The sequence below is a fragment of the Lactuca sativa genome, chromosome 8 (genome assembly GCF_002870075.4).
Source record: "Lactuca sativa cultivar Salinas chromosome 8, Lsat_Salinas_v11, whole genome shotgun sequence".
Lineage (NCBI taxonomy): Eukaryota > Viridiplantae > Streptophyta > Magnoliopsida > Asterales > Asteraceae > Lactuca > Lactuca sativa.
This window is the reverse complement of record NC_056630.2, coordinates 124,069,447-124,083,988: the sequence shown is the minus strand read 5'-3', so window position 1 is coordinate 124,083,988 and position 14,542 is coordinate 124,069,447. Positions and strand designations below refer to the sequence as shown.

The 14,542-nt window shown below is 41.3% G+C and overlaps 1 non-coding gene across 1 annotated transcript; it reads left to right on the top strand.

Moving 5' to 3' along the window:
* The first annotated feature begins 12,739 nt into the window (after positions 1-12,739).
* LOC111885637 (small nucleolar RNA R71) lies at positions 12,740-12,846 on the top strand. Its single transcript, XR_002848168.2, has one exon. It is a non-coding gene; the product is annotated as a small nucleolar RNA R71 (small nucleolar RNA).
* The last annotated feature ends 1,696 nt before the right edge of the window (positions 12,847-14,542 follow it).

Genomic DNA, 14,542 nt, shown 5'->3' with positions numbered 1-14,542 from the left:
ACTGCCACACTTGTAGCATCCTGAACCCCTGGAACGACAAACTCCCTCGTGCCATTTCCCGCACGTGCTACACTGACCCCGGCCCTGCCGATCTATTATCTGCTGATCTGAAGTCTTGGGTCTCTTCCCAGGACCCTCCAAAGTATACATCTGATCCGAATTCCTCTTCGCAATGTGTTCCAAATCAATCTCCCTTTCCCGCACCCTGGCAATCATAGAGTCCAAGGTCGGGCATGCCGAGAAGCTGACATGCTCCTGAATATCCGCTCTCAACATGTCATGATATCGGGTCCTCTGCATCTCATTATCCCCTGCATACTGAGGCACCAATAAGGCCCTCTCCCGAAACTTGGCGGTAATCTCCGCCACTGACTCTGTCGTCTGTATCATGTCTAGGAACTCTCTGGCCAACTGCTGAAGCTCCACCGCCGGTGCAAACTCCGCCTTAAACCTGGTCACAAAGTTGGGCCAGGTCATAGCCTTAATGGTTGTGGCTCCCAAGGAATCACCAACTGACTCCCACCAGTCTCTGGCTCTGTATCTCAAACATCCCACCGCAAAGCGGACCTTCGACCCCTCCGGGCAGAAGCTCGTCAGCTGCGTAGACTCGATGTCTGCGATCTATCTCCTGGCAGCAATGGGGTCCTTTACCCCGTGAAAATCCGGCGCACCACTCCCTCTGAATTCCTTGAAGGACAGTGTGCGTGTACTCGCCTGGCCAGATGCCAAATCACTCCTGAAAGCTCGAAGGCGATCCTCCATCAGCTCAATGATCCCCTCCTTGATCGACCCAAAAATGACCGGGGTCGCCTCAAGGATGCCTCTCATAATCTCAGACGCGATGAACTCGCGTAACCCGTCATCCGCATGCTTGGACCCTGCACCCGAGCCCAGTCCTGACCCAGATCCCGAACCTCCTGCTCCATGCCGTGTGGTCGCCATACTGGAATAAACATATAAATGTTCGGATCAAAACATACCCCGAGAGGTCTCACACACTATCCAAGATTCTTGGTTCCATCTCGGCCCTCCTTGACTCGAGTACGGATCCTCTGCTTCCAGTAGTACGAGCCCATACTACCTTCCACATCTATCCGTACTTTCCTCAAGGGCTGCTTCAACTTCACCAAGTCCCTTTCACTACTAATAACGCTGCTCCGAGCACTACTCTCATCCTAGGCTTGCCCTAGGGTAACCTCCAACCCGCAACCATTCCTCAGCTACTTAAGGCCTCCTTCTAATTCCAATTAGCCATTACCTGAATACCATCACATGTGATGAGGTTCAGATAATCCTTTGAGTAACAGACTCGTCCCTACCACGGTCAGACTCAGACGAGAGCTGCGCAATAGGGCCAAATCCAACACTCTGAGATTATTCCACCCTGATCACATGTGACTTGGCATTTTCACCTAATGGCTAACTCTCATCACTCAGAGTCCCACAAAGCACAAAACAAGTAGCATTCAGACAAAAGGGAAATCTAACCAGAACATAATCAATCAATTATATCCATGCAACAAGAATTTGTACCAGCATGCGATGCTAAGCTCATATAATCAGGCATAACCTAAACAGGCTATCCTATTACTGTCTGCTCAATACTAGCATGCAATCCTTATAAGCTGAAGCACATAAAGCAGGCACATAAGGCATCATTCCTAGATCCTTAGTCCTATTCTAGCATGTTGTTCTACTGAAACTGATAACATAATAATAACTTGTATGGGTATCCTGGGGTAAACTTACCTGAGCTTGGCTGATTGCACGCATCACACACTTTCTTCTTCTCAAGGTCCTTTTCTCTTTTCATTTTCTTTTCAAACTAATTTATAAAATGGTTTTCCTTTTGAAAATTTCATACCAAGCCCTTAGTTTGAGTTCAGACACACCTAAGGGTATGTCCGAATCCCTCAAACCAAGGCTCTGATACCAACTTGTAACATCCCAAAATTCAAGGCCAAAAATTTCATTTTTAAATAAGTTATTACATAAAACCATAAGTATAAAAACATTCATTATAATATCTCGTGACAAACCAAAGTATCGGTAATCAAAACATATTATCATAAAACCATATCAGAGTGTAATCCCAAAGATCTCATGTGTGGAAAACATAGTGTGATGCGCTGCGATCGAGCCGAATCCTTTCCTTGAAAACAAAATACCTGAAACCAAAACTGAAAACCAGAAGCACGAAGCTTAGTGAGTTCCCCAGATACAACATACCATACAAACCAATTGATCCATACATGCCATACATAGCCAAGAGCCATACATAACCAACGTATCCATAATCAAGTAAGGTGCTATGTGCCAAACATAGTCTTGCCAAGGTGCTATGTGCCTAACATAGTCTTGCCAAGGTGCTATGTGCCAAAAATAGTCTTGTGGTTATGCCACGGGCCGCACGTGGTCTTCCTGGTCAAGCCTGGGGCCACTCCCTGGGTCTTACAGACAAGTGCCAAGGGCCACCCCCCGGTATTTCATGCAAGTATCACAAAGACGACTATACATACTACTCTACTAGGCTACTTCGCATATAGTATGCCAGGAGCCACCTCCTGGTCTTCCATACACAATAGCATACAGTGCGCCAGGAGCCACCTCCTGGTCTTCCTATCATATTGCCTAGGGCTAACCCCCAGGTCTTCCTATCATACATTATAACATACTGTGTGCCAAGAGCCCCTTCCGGGTCTTTCATGCATAATGCCTAGGGCTAACCCCCGGGTCTTCCTATCATACAAAGCTACATGGACCGACATTGTGGCCATAGACCCATACAACCAGTGAGGAGACTCACCTCACACTACTGAACTTTGCGGATAAACCTCTGGCTGCTGACCGACAACTTTCTGAACCGCTGCCCCACTAGCTCCTCAAGCTACTAATATCAACATAACACTTAGTTTCAAACTGAACTCTAGAAGTTAAACTAAGTCAACTATGGTCAAAGTCAAAGTCCTAGTCAAAGTCAACCTTCCAGGTCAACCCTACTCGCCGAGTCTGCCTGCTGACTCACCGAGTTCATACGCTCAGAATCCTTTCCTTCGCGACTCGACTCGCTGAGTCAGCCCCTGACTCGACGAGTCTACCGATTTCTGAGTCCTGCCCTGTCCAACTCACTGAGTCCCCACTCAATTCACTGATCCGAGTCTTAACTCGAAGGGTTTGGGGTTTCGCGACTTGACTCACCGAGTCCAAGAACAGACTCGCCGAGTTGTTCATCCAACTCGTCGAGTTCATCCCCATCTTCATACTACTCGCCGAGTCCACTTGAAGGACTCGCCGAGTCGCTTCGGCTCTTAATCCATACAGTGGCTTTTCGAGCCATGTTGGGGCTCCAAAATGTAGATCCACTCTTCCCAAGCCTATTCCTCACGTAAAGTTGCAAACTTTACGTGAAACCAAAGAGATATGGGCTTAAAACACTCTAGGGCTAGGGCTTGGGGAAAAGTTGCTTTACCAACACACCAAAAACGGATACTTTATGGGTCTCTAGGCCAGGACACACCTAGAGCTGAATGGATCAATCTTGAGGACGTCCAAATCCCGAAATGCATCATACTTGGTCCAAAATCTCATAAAGAGGGACATGAAGAGATCTAACAAATAACAAGACAAGGAGGAAACTTGGTTATCAAAATTTGCAGCAAAAGAGATGAATCTTCTGGATCCACAACCTTCCTCTTGAACCCTCAACTCCTTCTTCTCCTTCTAGGCTTCAAGAACACTCAAAATCCTTCAATATTGGCTCACACACTCAAAGAGAGCACTAGGGTTTCGTGGGATAAATTCTGGACAATGGGGGCTACAAATAAGGCTGATAGAAGAGGAATGAGATGCTTAAATAGGATACAAGCCCCGGAACTAGGGTTTTCCCAACACAGACCAGACTCGCCGAGTCAGTCTCCCCGACTCGCCGAGTCGGTCACCTAAGCCGCGACACAGATCACGCTCCGACTCGTCGAGTTCCTCCTTGGACTCGACAAGTTAGCCCCTTGAATTAGGGTTTTCCTTCCTTTCTTGGTCTTTCTGATTATGGGTGTTACAACTCATAAGCCTAGCAAACGAGGAGAAGAGGAGTACAAAGTCCTGCTACTTCCGTGAGTTTACTTTAGGCTGTTGGGTGTGTGAAGGACACATTGGCCCATCTCGCATTTGATTACTTTGACCTTACTAGCTAGGCCAAAGGGCTACTAAGGCCCGATAGCACTCAAAAGCCATTGAGGGTCCTTCCAATATGGAACTGGGTCATAGAAGGCCCAATAACATATTATCGTTATCCCTTTGGCCCAAAGATCATGCTAATGGGTTTCAAAGGTCCAACAAGCATGATTGAAGACTTTAAGCCCAAGGTTTTGGAATGTTTACTTGCCTTAGATGTTGTACGATTGTTGGTGGGTTTGATTGAACGATTGTTATTTTTGTATCAACTCGAGACCGATCGATTTGTTTATAACGATACTTGGAGTTATACGTGTATTCATCTTTCAGTTTTTGTACGTCGTGGTTTAGCATTTTTGACATCAATACTCTAGAAATAAAACAATTAACATAAGAATATTGGTTTGACCTTTTCCGTCCTTCTTTAATAAAAACGACAATTTTAGTCCCTTATACAAAAAAGACATTTTTGCCCTTAAACTCTTTTCTTGACACTTTTGAGTCATGAACTTGTTCAAATGATATTTTTAGCTCCATAACTTATTCTTTGGCTGTTTCAGCCCTTCCAGAAAAGTATTTTACGGCTAAAATCCAAACTTGATGCAACTTTTACAGTTTTGACCCAAAATCCAAAAACTTTACATTTTTTTTTTATCCTTTTTGGTAAAGAAAAGCATTTTAACCCCTGAAATGATTTTGTTTACCCTTTTTATCCCCTGTTTTGAGAAAACTTTCATTTTATCCCCTTAAAATTCGGATTTTTCGCAACTTTGGGCTTGTTGGGCCGAAAAGCCCAAAAATTAGCCCATTAAGCTAATATTTACATTTTAAGTCCTTTGAAGTACATAATATTCATAAAAACATTTATTATAACTGTTTTGAATCCTTTGACCCTTAAGAAAACCGTAAATGACATATTTTGACCCAACTTTTGTTATTTGACAATTTAAGCCCAAAAATGGGTTTTATGTTGAAATATGTTTATCACAATCTTATAAGTTAACATTCTTGACTTGTTTAGTATAATATAAATTAGATCATGTTTGTTTTCCTTCTTATGGCATAGATCTCGAAATTTCTCCCCTTTTGATTACATATTCATCACAAAAACACATAAAATCACACATACATGCATAAAATCATACATGGCACACACATACACATAGATCTACACATTTTGCTTGTATTCTCCCCCATAAAACTTGTAAAAACCGAAAAAGAGAGGGGGGATGAACTCACCTTTAGTTGTGGGTTCGGTTTTTGAAGAAAATGGAAGAAGTTTGATGCTATTCTCGGCCTAGCAAGCTTCTTGGAGGATTTTTGACTTAGATGTGTTCTAAGATGTAAGATCACGAGTTTGAATAGATTAGGAGGAGGTTTTTGATGAAATGAAGTAGTTAGATCATAGATTTAAACATCAACTTACCTTAGATGATGATTTTTATGAGATAATCTCCTTGAAAAGCTCCTAAATCTCGAAAATTTGTTGAAGAAGGAGTGTTTCTTTGAGAGTGTTTGAGTGAGAGGTGTGTGTGTGTGTCTTTGATGTGCACAAAAGTACCCACTAATTTTAATATTTATAACCTAACAAACTTAGACTATCTATGCACTTATAGGCAGTGTACCTAGTCAGATTACAGTATAGCTTAGGTAAGTCGGGTGTCGATCACAGGGAACGGTGTTCTAATTAATTTACTTACTATTAAATTAACCTAATTAACAGATTTAATAAAGGGTTTTATCTGATTTTACAAGATCAGATGAACTTAAATCCAATTCAATAAGTAAAAACACACACTCTTGTTTAGATTGAATCCACTTTTCCCTTATGGTTAGCTAACAATTACGGATTACTAAGTTGGTTTTTAATTATATTAGTAATTTAGTTCTATCTTACCAATATTTAACTAATTCATGTCAAACCATGTATGTTCACACATAATTAAACACATAACCAATTATAGTTGAAAATATGCTATATAAGATTTGTTGTGTAAACGCAATTATGATCACAATTCTCGTTCTCTAGCACAGCTAAACTTTATTTATTCTAATTATTAACTAAGATTGGTCAATCCTAGCTCTAACAATTCAATGTTCACTAAATTATTAGGTAAACAGGTTCATGCAGTTTAATGGTCACTAAGCTACACAGAACATGTAATTAAACAATTAGATAAACAAATATTAACATGCTAGGTCATACAAATCAAACACAAGCAAATTTTCACCAACTAAGCTTAATCCATAATCATATAACTATTCATAAGTTCAAAGCTTCATCTAGCTAAACAAGAGTAGCTAGATTCAGCTGCTCATTATAGTAATTAAACTAACACAGCTAAAACTAATGAAAGACATGTTCTAAAAATAAACCTTTACTTCTTTTGGTGTTGAAAACCCTCTTCCAGAGCCTTTCTTTTGTTCTTATTCGTCTCCTGGAACTCTTTCTCTTCTGCCACCAGTCTCCCTTTTCGTAATAATCATCAGAACTTATATAATGCTTAAAAACTCGCGCCACGTCGTGGCCAGGTTGCGCCACGTCGTGGGCTTCAAGCAATCCGTATCCTTCAAGGAAATCCTCCGCGTCGCGATGCTTATCTTCTGAACACCCATGCCACGTCGTGGGCTTCATCGCCACGTCGTGAAATTAGCTCTTATCGTGAATTTATTATTTTCTTGTCTTCCAAGCCTCCCATGTTCCCCATTTTGTCACCTTTGGTCCCTTTCTTCGAAAATCCTTTGTATTGACTGAAAATAACAATTTAAACTCATAAGTATCTTTATTCTAAACATATTATCAATTTATTAATAAAAATGTACTTAAATACTGCCTAAAAATAAGTGTAAATATGGCAATATCAAAATACCCCACACTTAGGTTTTGCTTGCCCTCAAGCAAATTTCAACTTAATTCTTAATTACTAAAACTACACAGAACAATCCGACTCTAGTTCAGCCATTATGCCAAAACCTCAACGCATGCATTTGTGTCTAAAATTCTCCTAAAATACCCCCCATACTTTAAATACTCACAATCTTCATAAACACTCACCCACTTTTTCCGAACAATGCTCATTTTATGCAACCCTCCGAATCCATCCGCAGAAAACCTCCCAACCTCAAGGTATTTTTAGTTGAGCAACCTAAGCGTACATAAACTAGAATTACAATTTTTCGATACCACTATGGAGCTCTATTTGAATTCTTCATTTCTTTGACATTTGATCTTTAGTTTCTTTGAATTCACCACCTTTGTTTGATTTTTTTGGGTATCTTCAACTTTTTGGATTTCTTCAGAATTTTGATCTTTTGATCTTCCCTTTATTTGCTCCAAAATTCTTCAGACTTTACTCGTAATTCTCTTTTTTTTTTTTTTTTTTTTTTTTTTTTTTCACTCAAAACCCTACATGCTTAAGCAAAGGCGCTCAACCTCAACCTTTATTGGTTAATGATAATAATTTTCCTGGATACATTTCAGGTTTAGGCTGCTAAACCTATTGCATCCCTCAGACCAAGCGGGGTTATGTTTTTGTTCCATGATTTCACTAAAATAAGGGAAGCCACAAATGCACTATAACGTGTATTGACTCAACTAAACATTTGAACTTTCATCGGATCATCCCGCATAATACTAGCAATTATAGCTCAAATTATTAGTACTAGATTCAATTAATTTCAATTTTCCAAATTTTCTGGCAATTTACTAACAATTTACTGTTTCTACCCCTACCCCACACTTATTTCATACAATGCCCTCATTGTATGTATAAAACAAATAAAAATTAAAGACAAGGGAGAAAAAAGGAACAGACTCCCCTGGGATAGTGGCGTGAGCATCTCCAAAAGCGTGGACAAAGTACAATTGGACTTTCAAAAATCGAAACCCGGTGGAAAACTGGTTGAATACGTAAATAAACCACGAACCGCACTGGAAACTTCAATTCGTCAAAGTGTGTATTTGTAAGGAAAAATGTGGCAATGGTAAACTAGATCTCATCGTGATATGGGTTGACACCGCAAACACCAAAAACTAAACTACCAAAAATTGCAAGAGCACCACGACGTGGCACAAGGAGTCCACGTCGTGGAAACTGAACCTCAGCAGAAAATGAGTTTTTTGCTGTATTTACTCTAGCAGCTTTGACCAATGACTAACTGGTTTCCGATGCTTCTATGCAAATATATTTCCCAACTATAATCTCTCTCCTAATAGACCCCACACTTATCTTGAATTGTGGTTCCGACTCACGACTCTTAGCTTCTTTGACTAGACAAACACGACTCGAAAGTTAACCTTCTATGCTCCTTAGAATTCCAACGCTAATCTGAAAAAAATGAGATCAACCCAAAAGAAAAATAAAGTAACATAATAGTCTTAATAAAGTTTTACATCACATACTAAAGTTAAAAAAAACTACTCAAAAACAGAACAAATAAAATCAAATCAATCATCATCATGATCTTATGCTCCACTCGGCCCTGCTCTATCATCTTGTGAACGCCATAGCTCCTCCCATGTCGGAAAATAGGGATATTGTGGTGGCATAGAAGGTGGTCGGGTCACACCCAAATGCGAATAGATACCCTCAGTAAGCTGGGTATGGTAAATAGCATGACCTCGTAGATTATCCAAATATGTTCCCACCCGACTCTGAAAAGGGTCGGTGGGCACTCCTTGCACATACTGCGAAGCAGCACGCTCTCGTTCGACCTCACCTCTAGCCCGCACATTCCGACGCCTTGGCCTAGCTGGTGGCTGCTGTCCCGGCTGCACTTCCTCCTGTTCGTCATCGGTCGGTGGTATAACAAAACGACCCCCGATATTCACCACCGCGCGCATCACACCCAAGACTTGAATGGTCAAGTCTGTGTCCGGGAATCGAGTGAGATTCCTCACAAAGTCAGGGTTCAAAATTTGATATGACCTAGCCAGGCGAGTAACCAAATGCCCCCCAGTAATCGGGCTCCCAGGCCTAGAATTGGCCGCTTTCTTCCCCATAAACCTTGCCAACATATAAGGCAGATCACAACAAACCCCCGGGGTAATAAGTGTCCATAAATAAAATAGATTCTGGATGGGGACCTTATCACCATGATGCTTGTGATTGATTGAAAACGTGATAAGGCGGTGCAAAAATCGGAACACAGGATTCCGTATTTGTGACTCACTCGAGTCACGAGTGTTGTACTCATGGTTAGAAATGCCCCGCCAAAACTGCACATCCAAAGTACCTGGAGTAAAATCCCGCACACATCCAAGCAAGAAAGGAATAAAAAATGGAGATTGCGTCTCCACTTCCGTATAGAGTCCCATACGCCAAGCAAACTCCCGAAGACTACACTCACGATATACACCTCCAAGACGAAACACAAGTGCCCTATTGTAGGTGACATCAAGGGTGCGTTCTTCAAAACAAACGGTAGAAAAAAATTCTACCGACAATTCCCGGAACACGGGTTCTTGAATGGCGAATAGATTCCTCCACCCGTGACAAGTGAACGAAAATTGATCTCCAACATAAGTCTTCGACCAATAACGTTCCAGTTCCACTACCATTCCCACTCTACCCAGCCATCCCCAATCAATAATTGGGGCTATTGCAAACTCCCTATTGTATAACCATCCAAGTTGATTCTCGTAGGTTGTTAGCAACGGTCGGGGAATGTTTTGAGGGAATTGATATAGAGGATGTATGCTTGCTACATCTATCGGGCCCTCTTCCTGCTGGACAGCTCGTCGTGGTCTCATTTCTGCAAACAAGAACAAAGCAAAGCAGCAAACAAATAACACATTAAAACATATATAAAAGGGCCTGCCAGAAGTCACGACGTGGCCAGGCTGCGCCACGTCGTGGAGCTTGTCGAACCCAGATGCTGAATCGGACATGTTTACGTGCGATTTCCATAAAAATAATTCTTGGGGTTTGTTTCTATGGACTTTTAAATAACATGGAAACTAAAATCGGACACTAGATTCAACCAATTTCGTGAATCATTCAAACCCTAATCACGACAACTTGAAATTGGAAGAAATAATTGCAAAATAATAAATAAAACACGTACCAAATGGAGTAATTAGCAAGATCTTGCAACGAATTTAGAAGTATAATAAGAAATTGGCAGTAGGGTCGTGATGTTCCCGTGAGTGCGGCAGTCTTTCAAGTGGGGGATAAGGGGTTTCTCGGTCCAAGGGTTTTAAGCGATTGGTCCCCCCCCCCTGATTTTTAAAGGCCACGACGTGGCGGGCTTTGCCCACGTCGTGGACCTTAAATTTCCTCAGATCGCGAATTATAATTAAGCCCACGACGTGGCTGGCTATGCCCACGTCGTGAGACCTGTCAGATGCCAAATTTTAATAATATTCATCTAATTGACTAATTTCTTTGCAAATATTTCATTATTTAAAGTCCCCTACAACTATTTCTCTGCTTATTACCGGTTTTTAGATGATGAATTGATGTCTTTCCTAATTAAAAAGAAAATAAATAGAAAAAAAAGAAAATTGCAAACCAAACTCGGGTTGCCTCCCGAGAAGCGCTTCTTTTTCTTGGAGTCTTGAGCTGGACTCCGTGCCTTCTACGTTGACTCTTCGGAAGAGTCTACCACCAGGATCTTTTGTTCCTTGAACCGCCGTTTATAAGCTTGAACTCTCCTTTTATACGCCTTCTTTGAATTTTCTTTTTTAGTTTTTCCATCTTCTTCATGCTTTCGTTTTGTGCCCTTTGTGTGTTCCTTGCTCTCCATAGCGTTCCCCTCTTTTTTCACCTCCGGCCTTGTTTCTTTTGAAGTGACTTCCTCTTCATCACTTGTCATTTCCTCGTCCTCTTCGCTCACCCAAGAAGGTGGGTTCTTGTAAGCTATGACTTCAATCAAATGCGGAACAGATGCCCTGGGTTTTGTCCTCTTGGCTTGATGAACTACCTTTATCTCTTCTTCCATAAGCTTTTCCAACTCTTCTAGTTCATTCTCCTCATTAATCGTGAACACTTCTTCTTTATCTTCTTGAAAATCATTTCTTATCCCGAAGACTTCTTGTTCATTTTCAACCCTCAAAGTGAGCTTGGACTCGCGGATATCAACCAGGGCACCAGCACTGTTAAGAAATGGCCGACCAAGGATTATCGGAACATCCGTGTCTTCTTTCATATCCAAGACTACAAAATCTATTGGAAAAACAAATTTTCCGATTTTCACCAAAATATCCTCCACTATGCCTCGGGGTTGTGTCACTGAACGGTTCGCCATGTGAATCTTCATCTTTGTAGCCTTCATCTTCTGAATCTCCAATTTTTGATAAAATGAAAAAGGCATTAGATTAATGCTAGCCCCGGAATCGGCTAAAGCATTAACCTTCATTTTATTCCCAAACTCGCATGGAAGAGTGAGGCGTCCAGGATCCCCCATCTTTTCTGGTGTTTCTCCCAACACAACTTTTGAAATTTGCTCACTTAGAATCACTGTAGACTGTTTCTTTAATTGCCTTCGCGTATCTATCAAGTCTTGCAGTAATTTCTGGTTCTCGGAAGCTTTGGATAAGGAGTCAACAAAGGGAGTATTAATTGGAATCCCTTTCACATGCTTCACAAACTCTAAATGTTCCTTCTCCAGTTGACTAAGTGCTGCACGGGTGGGGAATGGCATAGGTGGATGATAATCTGGAATAGGCTCCAAAGATTTTTGCTCAGACTTGCGCCACGTCGTGGCCAGAGGCGTGCCACGTCGTGGCGAGCCTGGTTCAGCATTCTTTCCATTTTCGATCCTTGATTTCTTGGGCTGCTGCGGTTGTTCTTCCAACGCCTCTAGGAACTCGGATATTGTATCTTCTTCAGTATCGATGGCCATTACGTGAGATTGGGCTTTTACTTCGGGATTCTTCGGGGACAATTTTTCATGGACTAAAGTGGCTAGTTGACCAAGTTGTACTTCAAGGTTGTGGATGGAGGCTTGCTGGTTCTTCATCAAGGTTTGTTGTTCCATGATAGCGGAATCCATGGCATCATGTCTCTTTTCCGAAGCCTCCATAAACTTCATCAAAATGGTCTCTAGGTCGGGTTTCTTCTCGATTGGTGGTTGCTCCTTTTGGTAAAAGCCTCGACCTGTCTGCCTATACTTCTCTTCTTTTTGCTTTTTATACTCTTCATAGGGCAGCCACTCCTTCTTTGGTTTCCTCCAGTCGTCATCAAACTTATCCCCACTAGAGTAGCACACTTGAGCTTTTCTGTTCCCAGACTCATCCATATTGCAGTCCTTGGTCAAGTGTGGACCACTGCATCGCTCGCACCCCACTCTTAGGGCATGTATCGACTGGTCCATTTGTGTTATCCGGCGATCCATGTTATTTAGCATGGCCATGACAGCTGCAATTTCTTCAGTTTGGGTCCCTCCACCGCCTTTACTTCCGTCTTGCCTCGGGTTATGGTACTCGCGAGAGTGTTTCGCGAATTCTTCGATGAGCTCCTTGACCTCCCTTGGATTTTTCTTTGTCAACGGTCCTTGAGAATCAAGGAGTTGTCTTGTCATTACATTGACCCCATCATAAAAAATTGACATCTCTTGCTGCACATTTAGGTCATGTTGAGGGCAATTTCTGAGTAGGCCCTTGTACCGCTCCCATGCTTCGTATAGTGACTCCCCCGTTTGTTGCTCAAAGTTGGCTATCGCCTTCTTGAGTTTGGCTATCTTGGATGGCGGGCAGAACTGGTCCAGGAATTGCTCACGCATTTGAGCCCAAGTGGTGATTGTACCTGGTGGGAGTGCTTTTAACCACTCCTTAGCAGCTCCTTTGAAAGTGATAGGAAGCGTCCTAAGCAAGACTGTATTTCTTGTGACATTTGGGACATTGAAGTAATCAGCAATGTCGTTGACTTCGTCCAGATGCTTAAAAGCATCCTCATGATCCTTCCCGAAAAATGGGATGTCCTTCAGTGCTGTCAATATGTGTCCCTTTAGTTCGAATGTGGCAGTGGCAGGAATTGCGGGTTGGACTAACCCAGGACCCATGTCATCTCGGATCCGCTTTTTGTATGCTCCCATGGACATTTCTTCAATCGCTGCCATCTCGTTCCTTGGCTCGTTCTCGGGTTCACTTGTGTGTTCTTCAAATTCTGGCTCGGTATCGCTTTCGGACTCGGTTTGCACGGGTGTGTGTTCCAAATGCTCAAAATTGCTCTTGTGCTTCGCTGATGAGCTGGACTCTCCTGTCTTCTTTCCCGACTTCCTAGAAAAGGCTGACTTCAATTCTTGCAAGGGTGTCTTTTTCTTGTGAAGTGCAGATTCGGGGTCTTCCAGTGGTGGCACCAAGTGTGTGTTTGAGCTTCTGGTCATGAACTCCTGCAACTTGCTAAACTAAAACGTAAAACTGAACTAAAATAAGAAAAACTAACTACCAAATAAAAAAAAAGATTTAAAAATTTTGCCTGTCCACGTCGTGGCAAGTATGTGGCCACGTCGTGGACTCTGTAAAAATTTTTATTTTTGCTAAAAAATTAACTTTTTGTGGCTGTGTTTCCACAAGAAGGATCGATTAATTTAATGCAAATAATTAAACTACAAACTAAGCCGTTCCCCGGCAACGGCGCCAAAAACTTGATGTGCACAAAAGTACCCACTAATTTTAATATTTATAACCTAACAAACTTAGACTATCTATGCACTTATAGGCAGTGTACCTAGTCAGATTACAGTATAGCTTAGGTAAGTTGGGTGTCGATCACAGGGAACGGTGTTCTAATTAATTTACTTACTATTAAATTAACCTAATTAACAGATTTAATAAAGGGTTTTATCTGATTTTACAAGATCAGATGAACTTAAATCCAATTCAATAAGTAAAAACACACACTCTTGTTTAGATTGAATCCACTTTTCCCTTATGGTTAGCTAACAATTACGGATTACTAAGTTGGTTTTTAATTATATTAGTAATTTAGTTCTATCTTACCAATATTTAACTAATTCATGTCAAACCATGTATGTTCACACATAATTAAACACAGAACCAATTATAGTTGAAAATATGCTATATAAGATTTGTTGTGTAAACGCAATTATGATCACAATTCTCGTTCTCTAGCACAGCTAAACTTTATTTATTCTAATTATTAACTAAGATTGGTCAATCCTAGCTCTAACAATTCAATGTTCACTAAATTATTAGGTAAACAGGTTCATGCAGTTTAATGGTCACTAAGCTACACAGAACATGTAATTAAACAATTAGATAAACAAATATTAACATGCTAGGTCATACAAATCAAGCACAAGCAAATTTTCACCAACTAAGCTTAATCCATAATCATATAACTATTCATAAGTTCAAAGCTTCATCTAGCTAAACAAGAGTAGCTAGATTCAGCTGCTCATTATAGTA